This window comes from Mixophyes fleayi, chromosome 1 (genome assembly GCF_038048845.1).
Source record: "Mixophyes fleayi isolate aMixFle1 chromosome 1, aMixFle1.hap1, whole genome shotgun sequence".
In the NCBI taxonomy this organism is placed as follows: domain Eukaryota; kingdom Metazoa; phylum Chordata; class Amphibia; order Anura; family Limnodynastidae; genus Mixophyes; species Mixophyes fleayi.
The window spans coordinates 430,293,709-430,312,578 of record NC_134402.1 but is presented as its reverse complement, the minus strand read 5'-3'; the positions used below and the strand labels follow the sequence as shown (position 1 = coordinate 430,312,578).

The 18,870-nt window shown below is 41.3% G+C and overlaps 1 protein-coding gene and 1 non-coding gene across 2 annotated transcripts in view; one reads left to right on the top strand and one right to left on the bottom strand.

Annotated features, from left to right (window-relative positions):
• The window catches only part of FYB1 (FYN binding protein 1), a 158,643-nt gene that overhangs the window by 138,765 nt on the left and 1,008 nt on the right, over positions 1-18,870 (bottom strand). The window lies entirely within an intron of this gene.
• Positions 2,675-2,794, top strand: LOC142137259 (small nucleolar RNA SNORA47). The gene has a single exon (XR_012687901.1). It is a non-coding gene; the product is annotated as a small nucleolar RNA SNORA47 (small nucleolar RNA).

The window sequence follows — 18,870 nt, the reverse complement described above, 5'->3', positions numbered from 1 at the left end:
AGTGATAGTTACGGCCCTGTCTCCCCTTCAACATGTGAGTCTCTCCCTCAGTCTCCTTCTCAGCATGTCAGTCTCTCTCTCCCCCTCAGCATGTGAGTCTCTGTCTCACCCTCAACATGCGTGTCTCTTACTCTCTCTCCCCCTCAGCATGTGAGTCTGTCTCCCCCTCAGCATGTGAGTCTCTGTCTCACCCTCAACATGCGTGTCTCTAACTCTCTCTCCCCCTCAGCATGTGAGTCTCTGTCTCACCCTCAACATGCGTGTCTCTTACTCTCTCTCCCCCTCAGCATGTGAGTCTGTCTCCCCCTCAGCATGTGAGTCTCTGTCTCACCCTCAACATGCGTGTCTCTAACTCTCTCTCCCCCTCAGCATGTGAGTCTGTCTCCCCCTCAGCATGTGAGTCTCTGTCTCACCCTCAACATGTGAGTCTCTCTCTCCTTCTCAGCATGTGAGTCTCTGTCTCTCCCTCAACATGTGAGTCTCTCACTCTGTCTCCCCCATCAGCATGTGAGTCTCTCTCTCCTTCTCAGCATGTGAGTCTCTGTCTCTCCCTCAACATGTGAGTCTCTCACTCTGTCTCCCCCATCAGCATGTGAGTCTCTCTCTCCTTCTCAGCATGTGAGTCTCTGTCTCTCCCTCAACATGTGAGTCTCTCACTCTGTCTCCCCCATCAGCATGTGAGTCTCTGTCTCCCGCTCAGCATGCAAGTCTCTCAGGGCCACCTTAACAACTTTATGGGCCCCCGGGCAATGCAGTGTACCGGGCCCCTAAAAATAATAATATATATATATATATATATATATATATATATAAGAGCCCCCTTAACTTACCTTAAGTCCGATCCTCTTCTTTTTTCCGCGCCGCTGAGTCTCTTCTGCCCTCTTCCATGCTGTGGTTGCAGTGAATGCTGGGTGTGACATCATGCCCAGCAGTCACTGCGAGCACAGCACGGAAGAGGGGACCAGGGAGGGAGCCGGATCACCGCTGATGTGACCGCAAGGTAAGTATTTAAAAAGGAAAAAAAATATATATTTTTTTTTTTATTTTTTTTTAGGATTCGGACGGGCCCCCCTTGCCTGCAGGGCCCCCGGGCACCTGCCCATCCTGTCCAATGGAAGAGACGGCCCTGGAGTCTCTCTCCCCTTCTCAGCATGTGAGTCTCTGTCACTCCCTCAACATGTGAGTCTCTCACTCTGTCTCCCCCATCAGCATGTGAGTCTCTGTCTCCCGCTCAACATGCAAGTCTCTCTCTCCTTCTCAGCATGTGAGTCTCTCTCTCCCCCTCAGCATGTGAGTCTCTGTCTCCCCCTCAACATGTGAGTCTCTCACTCTGTCTCCCCCATCAGCATGTGAGTCTCTGTCTCCCGCTCAGCATGCAAGTCTCTCAGGGCCACCTTAACAACTTTATGGGCCCCCGGGCAATGCAGTGTACCGGGCCCCTAAAAATAATAATATATATATATATATATATATATATATATATAAGAGCCCCCTTAACTTACCTTAAGTCCGATCCTCTTCTTTTTTCCGCGCCGCTGAGTCTCTTCTGCCCTCTTCCATGCTGTGGTTGCAGTGAATGCTGGGTGTGACATCATGCCCAGCAGTCACTGCGAGCACAGCACGGAAGAGGGGACCAGGGAGGGAGCCGGATCACCGCTGATGTGACCGCAAGGTAAGTATTTAAAAAGGAAAAAAAATATATATTTTTTTTTTTATTTTTTTTTAGGATTCGGACGGGCCCCCCTTGCCTGCAGGGCCCCCGGGCACCTGCCCATCCTGTCCAATGGAAGAGACGGCCCTGGAGTCTCTCTCCCCTTCTCAGCATGTGAGTCTCTGTCACTCCCTCAACATGTGAGTCTCTCACTCTGTCTCCCCCATCAGCATGTGAGTCTCTGTCTCCCGCTCAACATGCAAGTCTCTCTCTCCTTCTCAGCATGTGAGTCTCTCTCTCCCCCTCAGCATGTGAGTCTCTGTCTCCCCCTCAACATGTGAGTCTCTCTCTCCTTCTCAGCATGTGAGTCTCTCTCTCCATGGCCGGATTAAGGGGGGGGCACAGGGGGCACGTGCCCCGTGCCCCCCTCTCTCCAAGGGCCCCCCGCTGCCCGCATCATCTCACCTGCCATGTCATCTCTATGCGCACACGGAGCGATTCACACACGGAGTGTGTGCATGCATCAGAGGACCCCCGCAGCCGCATCTATCAGTAACGTCAGATGCGGCTGCGGGGGTCCCCTGATGCATGCACACACTTCGTGTGTGAATCGCTCCGTGTGCGCATAGAGATCGTTACGATCTCTAACTGTGTGCCAGTAGTACAGCAGCACCTGCTGGAGGAGCTGCTGTACTGTCTCAAATGGCCGAAATGGAGCTGCTGCGAATGCTCAGCAGCAGCAGCTCCTCCAAGACATCAAGTGAGCAGGTGAGTCGTTTCACTGGGCTCATATTCATACTGTAAGTCACAAAATATATAATATATAAATAAATATAGCATGTGTAGAAGGTCAGTGGATGTCCCTCAGTAGTGGAAGTAATGGAGTTTTACAAAAGTTCATTATATATATCCCATATCTTAAAATTGGTTTTGCTTGTAGAATTATGTAGTTTATTTTGGAACACTGATGGCAACACAACAGTAGTAGTATGTATGGAGTGGTTTGAAAATAGCTGAATGGGTTGGAGGCCTGAGAAGGTGGAGCAGTCTCCTATACTGCTTCTTACTGGTAATTTCCTCCTATAGTAACACTGCATGTGCTTGTTGCCTTCCTACTTATGTTGGGAAATGATCTGGCATTTTGCATTAACATAATCACCAAATTTGTTTTATGCCTGTCCCGGGCATTCTGTAATAAATATATTGTTTTAAGTTTATGTCACCTAGGGGCATATTTAAGAAAGCACGATATTGCTCTTACGGGGTAATTAAGGTGCCTCCGTGTCCTCCGCAAATTTATGAAAGGTGCATCGCAGCAGATATCGTGGATATCTGCTGCTTTGCACTCCTCTTCATTTTTGGGAGCAGTCACCATTTAACAGTATGGTGACTGCTCCCGGCTGCAATCTAACAAGTTCAGAAAAACATTTTTTTTCACATGATCCCTCCCTGTCACTCACCGCTTGCTGAATTGCAAAGACAGAGCAGGGATCTTTGTGCGAACATGCGCAATTGAAGGAAGAAGAGGAATGAAGATGACCAGTAGGAGATCCTAGAGACATCGCGTCCCGAAGAGGGGGGTAGGTATGATTTTGTTTATCACAGAAACAGCAGTTTATCGGAACTGCTGTTTCTGTGATCCGTTTTTAATAAATTTGAGAAATAGTTCAATCCTTATACATGCGATAAGGATTGATAACTATTTCTCATTTCTGCCGATGATTGATAAATGTGCCCCCTAGTGTGATAATGGGAGGTGTGGCTGTACAGTAACTATACGGAGACCATGCTGTAATACTCTTAATAGAAAGCTAGGTATAAAGTTTGTGTTTGTAAGCCATGTTCTAATGAGTATGACCTAGAGCGGATGTTAAATGTGTAACGTTGCATTTCGACAGTGTAGGGTGATGGCTTTTCACTGTAGATGCCTACTTATGCAACAACTTTTAATTGCAATGCAATTATATTTAATTAGACCATATACACAGATGTCCAGATAATGAATTGGTATGGGGCAGCACGGTGGTGTAGTGGTTAGCACTTCTGCCTCACAGCACTGGGGTCATGAGTTCAATTCCCGACCATGGCCTTATCTGTGTGGAGTTTGTATGTTCTCCCCGTGTTTGCGTGGGTTTCCTCCAGGTGCTCCACTTTCCTCCCACACTAGAAAAACATACTGGTAGGTTAATTGGCTGCTTTCAAATTGACCCTAGTCTGCCTGTCCGTCTGTCTATCTGTGTGTGTGTGTGTGTGTGTGTGTGTTAGGAAATTTAGACTGTAAGCCCCAATGGGGCAGGCACTGATGTCAGTGAGTTCTCTGTACAGCGCTGCGGAATTAGTGGCGATATATAAATAAATGGTGATGATGATGATGAAATATATCAAGAAGACCCCTCATAGCATGTTTATTGCTTGAGAAATATATATATATATATATATATATATATATATATATATATATATATCTCTATTACACATACATACATAACTACACAGACATTTATAGTCAAAATTGGTGTTATGTTATCAATGTTTTTTTTTTATGTTAGTTTTAATGTGCAGTATCATTGCTAGTTTTAATGTGGGGTTTTTATGATTGTTTTAATTTACAGTATTTTAGCTTGTGTAAGCAATGATTTTTCTTGTGCGTACAACCTAGGCGAGCCCTCTGGATGTCATATAGTGGGCTGTAGGTGTCGGAATTCAGGATGTGTTAATGCTAATAGCCTTATACTCAATGGCGTTATATTACATGCGTTTTATACGGAGATGCCTGTACAATTTACAAGTACCTGTACTAATATTAATATATATTACGTCTAGCCATCATACTTTCACATCTTTGTGGACCTAGCCAGCTTTCCAGAAGAAGTAGAGGTAGCTGTAAGTAGTTGTAACATATATAAATATATATATGTATGTATACATATGTATTTGTGTTATTGTATATATGTGTGTGTGTGTATAGATACATATAATATATAAAACATTTTAATTTTTCATTATCATGTTTAGATACATGTTAAATAAATATTCCTTTTATGATAGAATTGGTCAGATTGTCTTTTTAATATTCACCACCTACTTGTAACGCTCTCTCGTGCATGATGACACTATGCTCTTAATTTCAGATCTTAGGGGCCCCCCTGTTTTAAGTGCCCCGGGCCCCCCAAAGCCTTAATCCAGCTCTGTCTCTCTCCCCCTCAACATGTGCGTCCCTCGCTCTGTCTCCCTCATCAGCATGTGACTCAAAGTAATGCTAAACTACTGCCAAATTCTTCTGCAATACAGTGTGTGTTGGAAGTGTAAAGTGACCTGTTTATATATTTGATTTACTTGTTTTACATTAAACAGCAGGGTGTATAGCACCTACCGTTTGTGCTGTTGGCCTGCTCCCATAGGAAATAATGGTAGAGCAGTGATGTTTTGCAAATTAATTTGCCCATCTCTGTTTGCTATAACAACAGAACAGTCCCTTAAAGGACAATGTCCACAGACCAGTTACTCATATAGGAAAAGACTGAAAGAGAAGAACACTGAATTGTTCGCTGCATCTCTTGAGCACATGGGAAGACAATTTGTTGTGTTTCCCATTCGCGGTTCATGTTCATAGTTTATGTTCGATGTCCGCAGATCATGTTTGAGGTTTGTGGTTCACATTTCCAATTCATGTAAAAACTTGTGTTTTAAAATATTTTTAAACACTGTTTAAATAAGATTCATAAATAAAAAGTATTAAACAGGTTTTTTTCATTTGATCTGCGAACACTAACGTTAGCATTCAATGCTCCTCATTCTATTCTATTTAAAACATTTATTTTGAATTGCAATTTGCAGCAAGCATAAGCTGTGTGAAGTAGACGAGCCCTCTATAAAACTTTGGACTGCAATGTGGTAAGAAACAAAAGGAAACTTCTCTCTGTATTTAGAAAGGAAATTAGTTGTGAAGACACATCTACTTAATGTAATGTACAATGGCATGCAAAGATAAAATATGAATGTATTTCTCATAACTAGAGCCGTAACTAGATATTTTAGTGCCTGGGGCAAGAATGAAAATTGACGCCCACTTGCCTTCAATATTAAGGCAATAACCCTTTAATTGGGCTACAATTAAACTAAAATAGTCATGTCCCTGCGCTCCCTTCATCTTTACACCCTGGGCAGTTATCCCTCTCGCACAGCCTTAGTTACGGCCCTGGCTAGGTTTGCTCCAACATGTAGAGGCTACGCCCTCTTTTTAAAGGTCTTACGCCGCAAAGCATCAGGGCAATGTTGGGAGCTTTGCATAAGTAACAGGCAACTACATTATGATGACCATATGCCACACTTGCCAACATTTTGGCGTTAGCGTCCGGGAGTGTCCCTGGGGGAGGTGGTCATGTGGGGGGCGGGTCTCCGAAAGTGCATCATTTTTCCCCCCGTGACGTAATGATGCAGTGGGGGCAGGGGCCAAATGCCGTGATTTCCAGAGAATCGCAGCATTTTGGCCCTAATTCTGCCCAGATGCGGGAGATTGCCATACTCTCCCGGGAGTCTGTGAGACTCACCCGAAATGCGTGAGTCTCCCGGACATTCCAGGAGAGTTGACAAGTATGCCATATGCAGTGTCAGTTCAGGGGCCCATGTATCCACATTCATGACCCCGAAGGGGCATTGTCAGCCTGTGGAGGGTCACGAATATAAAATTACAGTGGAATGTGGAGGCATGTTTCCACCACATTTATTCTATATGCAGCAAAAATAAATCAGGGACAAACTCAAACACCATGATAACCTTTGACTCACATGTCCAAGGATACTATAGCAATCACTAAAGTGGCATGCTGGGACATGGCTAGTTTCCACCATGCATCCACGGTCCACAGTAATTCTACATATAACCGGACACTGGAGACGTCGCTCGCACAGGACAGTAACTGCACCCACACACCCTCCCATCACAATGGTCCCCAATCCTCCCGCATAGTTGTCATTGTTGTCATTTCCTACATCACCAAATTCTTCACTAGACTTTTTACTGCAATGTGCACACACACTATGGGTCTCATGTGGAGTTGCACCTACATCTGATTTATTTGCCAGCTGGGCAGGGTTGCACTGTGGGAGAGGCAGTCCATCAGCTCTGCTCTTAATATAGAGGGTGGGCTGTGGGGGATACCACAGGCAGAGGGGTGCAGCTGTGATTTCCCTGGTGCCCCAGTGGGCCAGTCCAATCCTATATACATAGATGAGTAATCAGACAAGTATGATAAGTAGTGCTAATGTTTAATCTAATTAAACTACATTAAAAAAAAAACTGTAACAGATTTTAGATGTTTTATTTTTCTAACAATGATAAAGATCCTAAATGATAGTAACAAGCACCAGGATGTCCTCTGCGTTATTTAAATAGTTAGGACATTGTGATCCATTGATGAAATGGTCAGATTAGATTGTGCATTGGTTCCTGTTGTACATATACTACTAAGGTATATTTCTAAAGTAGAGTTACTGCTCATTGTAAAGAGTGTCTATTATTTAGCTCTGTAAAGCCCACATTGAAACTACTTGTCAAAGTCAGTGGCGCCCGCAGGGGGGGGTTTCTGAGTCTCCAGAAACCCCCCCCTTGCGCTAACTAAGTGGCCGCTATAGCTGCCCTGTCCTATACAGCAGCCGCGGCGCTGTCAAAGAAGCATCAGCGGCGGTGCTATAGTGTATACAGCACCGCCGCGGACGCTTCTTAGACAGCGCCGCGGCTGCTGTATAGGACAGCGCTGAAGAAACGGAGCTGCTGCGCATGCGCAGCAGCTCTCGCGGGGGGTGTTTGTTTTTTTTGGGTCGGGGGGAAACCCCCCCCCCCCTTACAATCCTCTGTTTGCCCCTGAAAGTTAGATGCAGCAAGTTAAAATCCCCTACCTAAAATGCAACTAATTCTCCTTTGTAGCCTGCTGCCTTCCATTGTGCAGCCATGCATCTCTACAAAATCAGGATTGTAACCTAAGGCAAACCATATGCCCACGTTGAATACTGTGCATACATGCCTACCCCTAAGCTCCCACTCCATGACACATCATAATTGTTACAGTCCACAGCTTAGCTTCCCTCACCTCTCCATGAACGCGGGCGGCATGAGCAGTGGGGCCCATTGGGGATTTCCTTGGTACCCCTGTGGGCCAGTCTGAGCCTGAATATATATCTGAATAAGTAGGTATGGATGCTCAGTCCAGATTCCCACTCATTTAGGCAGCCGAACATGACACCTTCCAACTGGTACAAAATGTTCTGCACCTGAACTTTCACTTATTTGTCTATCGCAGTTATTGGCATGAATTATTTTATGTCACAAAACTCTCTTCACATTATTCTAAAATGCTCCCTCCTCCTGCTCCACTGACCTCTCTCTCTTGCTTCCCTCCACACCTATCATCTCCATTTACTTTCCAAATCCGTTTGAAAATTAGGAAGTTTGGCCCTTTCTACCTCCTATCTCCTCATCCTCTTTGTAATGTTTCCTTTGTTCTAGCCGTATCTTCTTATGTAGTTGCTTTCTCTATTGTCTATTGATTTTTACCGATTCTGTTGTTGATCTTTTCCCTTTTTATTCTGTTTATTTTTTGTTGATTGTGGGGCGCTGTGGATTCTGTGATGCCCAATGCAGAAATAAATATGATATATATACATTTTTTATAATCTAAAATAACATGATGATTATTCAGTCCAGGTCACTGCAAAAAGAAAATAAGTAGGAAATTCAGTTGCAGAACATTTTGTACTTGGTTGGAGGGGTCATGTTTTCTGTAAGGTTACCAGACTCAGAAGAATACATTTGAAGACACCTGAGCTTATATCTTGACCATACACCACTTGTAATCCACACCCACGATTGGGGCACAATAAAACATGGACTTTTTAACATAAAAATATAAAATTAATAAGTCACATTTAAAACCTCCAAAAATGCAAACCTGCGCTACTTCCTTATTTGTGCAAGTGTACTTACTTGTCCTTTAAGTGTGCTAGGACCTGACCACAGAAAGTGTGTGGTATGCTTATCCACCCATATAAATTGTTCTTCATCATCTGCCCAATTAGTAATTTAAAAGCTTTAGGACTTTGGTACTTTTTCGTTTTTCTCCTCAAATACTACACAGTTTAGCCTTATTTATCTCTTAAATGAATTACAAGAGTGATTGTAGATCGAGACTGTTTATATTGAATGTAGCACTTTTGTGTTTTCACTAGATCATACTTGCCTACTTTTGGCAAGTTGTATCCGAGAGAGGGGTGTGTCTAGAGGGCGGGAGAGGGTGGGGCGAGGGAAATTGCAGCATTTTGGCCCCGCCCCACGCTACAAATATGCAGTTTTGTCGTGGGGCCAAAATGATGCGATTCATTCGCTGTGAATCACGTCATTTTGGCCCCGCAATTGCGGGATGCGGGAGATTTGCCAGCTCTCTCTGGAGTCTGTGAGACTGACCTGAATTTCGGGAGTCTCACGGACATTCCGGGAGAGTTGGCAAGTAGGCACTACATTTGCCCACACCCACAAATACACTTACCCATAAAACTGCATATAATGTCATAAATGAGCATTTCACTGCGGTTTTGGACTTCTGCATGGATGGAAGCGCTAAAATATAATATATTCACCTATTATGCACGGCTTAGCAAAAACACCACTGACTATTTCACTTTTGGATAGTGACTAGAGGCAATATTTTAGCCAGCACATATTAAGATCCTTCCTCTCTTGTAATTGTCCATACTACAGAGCATTGTTTATGAAAACATGGGATGATTAAAAAAAAATAAAAAAAACATGACTCTAGTTCCACTTTATACACAATGACCTTCTATGTTTGATGTTTGCATGGCAGACAACCAACTGGGACCAATAACTGTTCAGGTAAATCAATAACAAAGAATCCATTTTACCTTGAAAGTCATATGCAAATATTTAAAACTGTATGGTGTACTGTAATAACAACTTATACGAACACAAAAGGCATGTTAAGCAAATGAATATGAAATCCAGCACGTTTATATGAGTAAGACTTTGCATCTAGGTATTTTATTTTGTTTTCATTTGCCTCAGTTTCTTTCACTTTATTCTTAAATCTCAATGTATAACAACTTGATTTTCTTATTATACTTTCCTGGCATTAGGTTTAGAACTATATCATCCTTCACCCACCCTGCATCATCATCATCATCATTTATTTATATAGCGCCACTAATTCCGCAGCGCTGTACAGAGAACTCATTCACATCAGTCCCTGCCCCATTGGAGCTTACAGTCTAAATTCCCTAATATAGATACACACAGACAGACAGACAGAGAGGGAGAGACTAGGGTCAATTTTTGATAGCAGACAATTAACCTACTAGTATGTTTTTGGAGTGTGGGAGCAAACCGGAGCACCTGGAGGAAATCCACGCAAACACAGGGAGAACATACAAACTCCTCACAGATAAGACCATGGTCGGGAAGTATCTACTTCCTTCTTATCTTCCTACTCTGCCACCTGTCATCTTGACCCTATACCCTCTCAAATTGGTAAATTCCTGTTTCCTGTGCTAATCCCATCCCTAACTAAAATCTGTAACCTCTCCCTCTCTAGTGGTATATTTCCTTCATTATACAAGCACGCAGAGATCACTCCTATTCTAAAAGAACTAAATTCTGCCATAAACTCTCTCTCAAATTACTGATCTCTCAGCTCCCATTTACCTCCAAGCTTCTCGAGATAATTGCCTACACTTGCCGCACATGCTTTCTTTCCTCACACTATCTATTGGATCCTCTTCAGTCAGGCTTTCATTCTCAACACTCCACAGAGACTGCATTGATTATGGTTGTCAACGATTTGATCACAGCTAAATTTAAAGGACATTACTCACTTATATTTCTGCTAGATCTCTCTGCTGCATTTGACACTGTTGACCACTCTCTCCTCATACAAACACTACAATCCCTAGGGCTTCAAGACACTGTCCTATCCTGGATCTCATCCTATATATCTAATCGCTCTTTCAGTGTTCAGTGTTTCTCTGGGTCCACCTCTGCTCCACTTCCTTTATCAGTTGGCACACCGCAAGGTTCAGTACTCTATTGTTATCTAGCTATACAACTTTTCTAGGAAAATTAATAAGCTCATTTGGATTTCATTATCATCTCTATGGAGATGACATACAAATTTATCTATCATCTCCTGACCTCTCACCACCTGTGTTGTCTTGCATTACTGTCTGGCTTTTTATGATGTCATCTAGGATGTCCTCCCGCCAACTCAAACTCAATCTTTCAAAAACAGAATTAATAATATTCCCACCCACCAACAGAAGCTTCCTGCCTAGTTCTGTTGATAATAGAACAATAGATCTCACCCCGTAAGCTTGCTACTTAGGTGTGATCCTTGACTCAGAACTATCCTTTGTTCCCCACATCGACTCTATATCTAAATCATGTTACATACATCTAAAAAAAAAATCCAGAATACGTACATATCTCACACAAGACACTGCAAAAACTTTAATTCATGTATTCATCATTTCCCACATGGCTAGATTAATATTCCTTTCAAATCGTTCTTCCTCTGTTGATCCACTCGGTTATTCTCTACATTGGTTGCCTCTTTTTTCTAAAATCCAATATAAAATTCTTCTACTAACATACAAGGCCATCAACAAAACAGCCCCAACATACATCTCCTCACTTGCCTCAAAATATTTTCCAACTCACCTCAGTTCTGCACAAAGTCTACATCATCTACATCTGCACTCAATAGCTGCTCCATTCACAGTTACAGGACTTTTGTTGTGCTGCACCCACTTTGTGGAATTCCCTCCCTCACCCTCTAGTTGTCAAACCTTCAAGTGTTCACTAAAAACCCTCCTCTTCAAGCAGGCTTATAATGTAACTCAAACACAGTCTTAACCTCCGTAGCTTATCTTATTAGCTCCCTTTACACAGTTCACACAAAACAACAACCATTTGACCATTATTGTGTGACTGGATCACATAGCCCACTAAGCATTTTTCTAAGCTGAACCAATATGCAACACCACAGCACAGCAACACCAAAATACTCTTGACCAAGTCTACTTCTCATCTTCACTAAAATTAATACTTTTCCGACCTTGCTGCCTCTTTCTACAATAACACATTCAATTCAGCTATTGACAATGCAGCTCCAGCCACCACCTCTGGCGATCCAAACCTCAACCATGGCAGACCAGGTAGACCCACTAACTTCAAACGTGTTCCTGCACTGCTGAATGCCACTAGAGGAAATCTCACTGGCTTCTTTAACTATAACTTCATCCTTTCATCTTACAACACTGACATTTCAATTCCAAAGTGAAAACCTACTTCACCTTGTTTAATATCCACCTCCAAAGTCTTCCAACCTCCAAAGCCTCTTTGACACATACAAATATCTTCTCTGCACCACTTCTCCCTTCTACCTTCACAGCCCATGACTTTGCCACTTGCTTCAAAGACAAATTTCACAATATTTATTAAGATATCTTCTCCTTCCAGACCACAAGCCCCCCACCCATCTTATCCTACACTCCTCGAACTATCTTCAGGTCATTCTAATCAGTAACCAAGGGCAAAGTCTATGCACATCATCTCAAGCAACCTTCAACCCTATTACCTCCCAACATCTCAATTTCTTCTCCCCTACTGCATGCCCACATCTAACTCACCTCTTCAACCTGTTTCTTTACACTGGCACATTGCCATCCTTCTTTAAACACAGACATATCTCACCAATCCTAAAGAAACCATCTCTCGATCCAGCAATTCTCTAGTTGCTTCCCAATTTGCCCAAATTGGCCTCTGCAACTTCTGGACCCTCCAGGACTCTGTACCACCTAGGCCCCTGCACCATGATGACCCCACGTAGGCCTCCCTACATCATGGCCTCAGTGGCTTGCAGACCTGTGCAGCATAGTGAACCCTAATATGATTATTGTTCCATTTGCTTCTTTTGTCTATCATAACCCCCTCGATTTAAAATGTAAGCTCTCATGGCCAGGGTCCTCTACCCTATGTCTCATATTTGCCTACTCTCCATCCTCCTGTCCGTCCTGTTTTATCTAATGCTGAATTGTCCCTGTATGCCATGTGATTTGTTCTGTTTATTGCATCCATGCATGTATTACTATGCTTATCCGCACTCATTGTTCGTATCTGCATGTGCTTATGTGATTTTGTAACTGTTTTGTATGTTCTTGCCCACTATGTACAGAACTGAGGTAGCCTTGTGATGCCTTATACATAAAATATAATAATAAAGATAATAAAGGGGCACTATGATGAATACATTTTTATGTTCTACACCTTCTGATATGTCTTTCTTCATCCATTCATTTAACATGACTCTAAGGTATAGACAAGACTATCAGCTAAACCAGAGGTGCACAAGTGTTGTCCCAGCATCTCATTTTTGCCTGATTGTCACTTATGCAACACATTCTATTCTGCCCCTCTTTGGATCCAGAAACAAAAGCTTTCTGATATTAGGCGGCCCCAAGGTGCAGCAACACTGATATAAACAGCAATAAAGCTACTTATTGTTTCACAGCACAGAGAAAGGTGACAGGACAGTGACACTGGAGGATATTTCGTCCCCAAAAACACAGAAATTAGGCCTAGTCATAGGCGTGTGTCTAGGCTGCCAATGGTTTGGGGGGACCTAAAACACTGACATAATGTCACTCATCTAGTATTTTTAATGCCCCTGACTTCGCCCCACATGGAATTTGCCCCCTGCTGACATGAAGGCAAAGAAGCCAGGAGTTTCTTACATATAAAGCGCTCCTGGCAGCAGCTCCTCCATATTAGAGTGACGCTGGGACTGTGGCACTTGGATATGATGTCACAAACAAGCGCCACACTCCTGGAGGATGCCGCCGCCCACTTCTCGCCTGCTAGGGCACGAAGCAGCAGGGATGGGAAAGCCGCTTCCAAGTAGGGGGTCTTGGTTGCAAAGCCCCTTTATATAGTAATAATAAAGTGCTGCATCTGTAATTACAGTTAATAGTTCACTTATTTAAGGAACTGTATTGCCAGTATGCATGGGAAGGAAAATATACATTATCATAACTTCCTCTCAATGCATATAATTTAAGTGTTGATTTTTATGGTGACGATGACAGAGATGAAATACTAACTGTGTTGTACAGAATTGATTACATAACACATTGATTAATAAAAATAATCACATTATAACGTACAGTATATTAGGCAGCTTATGGTAACAATAGGCGGGCATGAGTAAGAACTGTCATACTCTGTAATCATTATGCTGTGTTATTATATAGAACTTGTTCTGTAAATAAGCATGGGCTAATATAAACAGATAGTACATGATGATGATGCAGATATGAGCGCCAAGTGTTTCTTCTTCTTACAGTTACTATGAGGAGCTCTGCTAAACAATTTAATGAGGAGGGGAATGGAAAGGAATTAATGTCTATAAGTAGATTTTAGGCATGGTGCTCCAAACTGCTAAAAAAAAATATAATATATGAAAATATAAACTTGCAAAAGAACGCACAAAAAAAACCTATTCAGTTAAGGTCACTCGTTAACAATATAGGCATTAACGATAAAACATTTTTTTTTAGTGGTTTTTTTCTTCTTCCTTCCATGAAATACATTTATTATGATGTAATTAATGTCAACTGCGCATAAAATGCAGTTTTACAGTTGCTCCTCATTGCAAAGAAATATCCTAGCAGACGTACTCAGCCGTCCTCACTAGTAATCAGTACTTACACAAGACCTGTAGCTGGAGCAAGAGATTCGGCTAATAAGCGACCTTAGAGATGCCCAGAGCTTGAATTGGAGGCTATAGCAGGTGTTCTTTGCACTCGAAGATAAATTGAACGTTGTCACGTTCTGGGTGTATGGACTGGTTCTGGGCATGTGCAGAGCAATTGTGCAGATTACTGTACTGTACTATATAACAATGAAGAAGAAAAAAATAAACCGTATTTGTATTGTAAAAGTTTTTGTCTATTATTATTAAATGCATGATGCCTTGGAAATAAGATATTTAATTTAAATCTGAATAAAATAGACAGTGTTCAATATTGCATCAAAAAGGAGATTAACTTGGCAGTCTATTAATAATTATTAAAATAACTTTCACAAAGCACATTTCATGAACCTCCATTTGAATATACCCCCCTCATCTCACTACCTCATGAAGGCAGAGTTCACTGGAGGTGCACCATGATATGCCACCCAGATGGTCCGTTCAGCCCCCCTCTGAGCAAACTGTATTTACAGGATGTATTTGAAATGTCTACATTCACAATGTCTACACCAGGGGTGTCCAACCTTTTAGCTTCCCTGGGCCACATTGGAAGACGACGAGTTGGTTTGGGCCGCACATAAGATACACTAACAATAACGATAGCTGATCATCCAAAAAAACATAGAAAACATAGTTAACATATATATATATATATGAGAGAAAAAAAGTGATATATATATATATATATATATATATATATATATATATCACTTTTTTTTCAAATCCCCCTATACTTACCTTTCAATCGCCCTGTTCAAAAAATCCTCTCTAGTTATTATACTATAATCACTTTTTGTATTGTTTCGATGCAATATCAATAAAGTGCATTTAAGCCAGGCATTGTATATCAGGGTGCCCTGACCAGGCCTGCGGTACCTGACATATACATCACTGTGACCCCAAATTGTGATCTGTTTTGCTAATTACACCACTATGTTAGTTAAGGGATAACAACTTATAATGGGCCAAAGAGAATAATATATAATGCCCCATTAGTATTACAAGTAGAAGTATGTAGCAGGGAGATAAGGTCCATGATGCTCCAGGAACAGGTGACTTTTATTCACTGGTCAGCGTCCCTTGAAATAATAAAAAAAAATCCCCCTTAACTTACCTTTTAATCGGCTTGTTCTCCTGTCCTCTTCTCTTCTTTTCTCCAATTCTGTGCAGCTGATTGTTCTTCTCGCGCGGGTGTCTCCTCTGTGCTGCGCTCCGCAATGGATGTTGGGCGTGATGACATCATGCCCGACATTCACTGCGAGCACCGCACGGAGGAGGAGACAAGGGAGGGAGCCGGACTACTAGCTGACGTGACCGCGTGACCGCAAGGTAAGTATTTTCTTTTCTTTTTTTTGCAGGATTTTTTTTTTCCATTAACAGTGCTGCCCCCTTGCCACAACCAAAACTTCTGGGCCACATTTACAGGCGTGCTGGGCCGCATGCGGCCCGCGGGTTGGACAACCCTGGTCTACACCATAATGTCAACAGTCATAATGTCTACATGTGCATGATGTCTGCACAGTTAAAATTTTGACAAACATAATATCTACACATTCTAAATGTCAACATGTAAACTGTCTACACATTTAACACACTATCCTTATGTCTACAGCGCTGTAATGTTGATCTTCAACAATCGCCCTGTTCATAAATAAAAAGATCTAAAGAAAAAAACAAACAGCAATACATGTAAAATGCAAAATGGCAATTATTGTAAATAGAAAGAAACCCTGCATGCCATGTATTGTTCCTTTTTTTACGTGTTGATGTTTTTGTTGTTTACATTTAGTTATTTATGTTGACATTTTCAATTTTGACATTACAACCCTGTAGACATTAAGATCATGTGTAGACATTTACATGTCAACATTTTAACAGTGTAGACCTTATGAATGTAGACATTTCATACCCAACCTGTATTTACTGCAGGCCAGAGCTCGTACATCAATCCCCTCAGAGTGCAGAGCGTTGTGCAGTAGAGTTGGACTGATGACAGAGTGCCCAGATGGGAACCAATGAGCAGTATTCTGAGAATTCTAGAATGCCAGTTTCGCAAGGCACCAGGAGCTCACAGCAGATAACTAATGAGCCCTACTTCAATATGATTCCTAATTAAATAATCAGTTCTACACATGTAATAGTAGTGCCTTATATACACACCTAATGTAACACTCAAACATTACTTAACATTTAAGTAATAGATGTTATAAAGCGCAGCTAATTTGCATTTAGTGTTGCTATTTACCTATGTACTTTATAATATCTCTTACATAGTTAAGTAAAGTACATCCAAAGAACCTATTAGTATTGGGGAGACCTTAAAAGCATTAATGATCATTTAAGGTCTACTTAAATACTATAATGGAGTTTAATAATCTGGGTCAATGTTCCCTACATTGCGGTTGACAAGTCTTAGCTCAAAGGAACAACGGGGGCATAGAAAGCTCCCATGTGTAAGACCAAAAATTATGTTTCTAGCAATTTTTCCTCTAAAGAACAAGTAGGAAATGTGAAACATTCCAGTACTGCTAACAACAAACTTGGCATTGACTTTGCACACTAGTCAAAGTCAAAAATCAAAGAGAGCAGTGAAATCGCCACAAGTCATAAACAAATATTTAACAAATGATTAAGTAAAACATTTTCTTACATTAAAGTGAGGACAATATAAAACATCAAAACCTAAACAACACTGCTCAAACTGCCTAGAAATCAATGCAATTCTATTTGATAGAAAATACTGCAAGCATTTCTACTTAAGTGAAATGAAAATAATAAAACAAAAAGTGACAGATCCTAAAATGTCAGTTATAGCTGTAAAAATACAAATGGCATATTATTTGCACAAATACACCTATTTGTGTGTTGCGTACACAGCAAAATGTCTATTTCCTGTCCACATAAGGGTCTTTATGCTGATGTTTTGCAGGATTGTGATTGTGATTGTGATGCACATGGGGGTAGATTTATGAAACATTCTAAAAAGGAAAAGTGGAGGTGTCGCCCATAGCAACCAATCAGATTCTAGCTATCATTTATATAGTAAACTCTAGAAAATGATAACTAGAAACTGGGTGGCTGCTATTAACAACAGCTCCACTTTTACTTTTTAGATGGTTTGATACATCTAGCCCTTAGTCTTAGGGCTAGATTTACTAAGCTGCGGGTTTGAAAAAGTGGGGATGTTGCCTATAGCAACCAATCAGATTCTAGCTTTCATTTATTTAGTACCTTATACAAAATGATAGCTAGAATCTGATTGGTTGCTATAGGCAACATCCCCACTTTTTCAAACCCACAGCTTAGTAAATCTAGCCCTTAGTGTTTATGTTTAACTACTTCTCTTATTTTTATGTTGGGTGTTATTTTCATTATCTGATCTTGTTCTCTATACTGCACAATTAAGCACTAATTAAAGCAAAGTTTACTCGGAAATTATATTCCCGTCTTAAATTGTAATGTCATTTGGCTGCCCATTGTATTTGTACCAATGAAAAAATTGCATATTTAAAGATTATTATACGCATGTATGCCCCTATACAAATACAAGCGGATCTCAAGATACGTTTCGATTTAAATCTGGGTATAAGTGTGAGACAGACAGAACAGGCTGCAGGATACATACACATGCACATATACAACATAAAGTCCCATAAGAACACATGCAGAAAAAAATTTAGAAAATAAATTAGCAACTTATAATACTACAAGTTAACCCGTGCATGATACTCATGCATTCTAGTCAAATCAAGCTACTTAAGGTCTTAAAAAGGTTCTTGTCATGCATTTGGGCCTAGCCCAGGCCTCCTCAGGGGAAGAGCGTTACTTCCCGACGCAAGTGGCCTTTTTAATGTGTGTTCATGAGGTAAAATTACCTCACGAAAATGAGTTTGACCCCTCAACTCGTAAATTTAGCCTTTACTACCCCTCCCACGGGGGGAAGGGGGGATTATGGAAGTTAACTGACTTGACTATTCTAATTTTTTTGTCAAATAATGTCAGTATACCAAATTTCAGGTCAATTGGATGAGCCCTTTCTGAGAAAATAGTTTTTTCCACACACACACACACACACACACACACACACACTAACGCACGCCTCTACACATGTGTGTTCATGAGGTAAAATTACCTCACGAAAATGAGTTTGAGCCCTACCAAATTTCAGCCCTTTTTGAATTTTTTTCCCCACACACACTAAGAATTTAGTAGGTCAGTGTATAACTCCGCCCAGCAGGTGGCGCTGCAACTTGGTTTTTTTATTTTTCCACACACAGACAGACAGACAGACGCCACTAAGCATTTATATATTAGATAATCATTAATAAAAATGTGTTTAAAAAATTATCATTTTTTTTTTTACATTAAATATTTAAATCAGGATGTTCTTCATGCACACTGTAC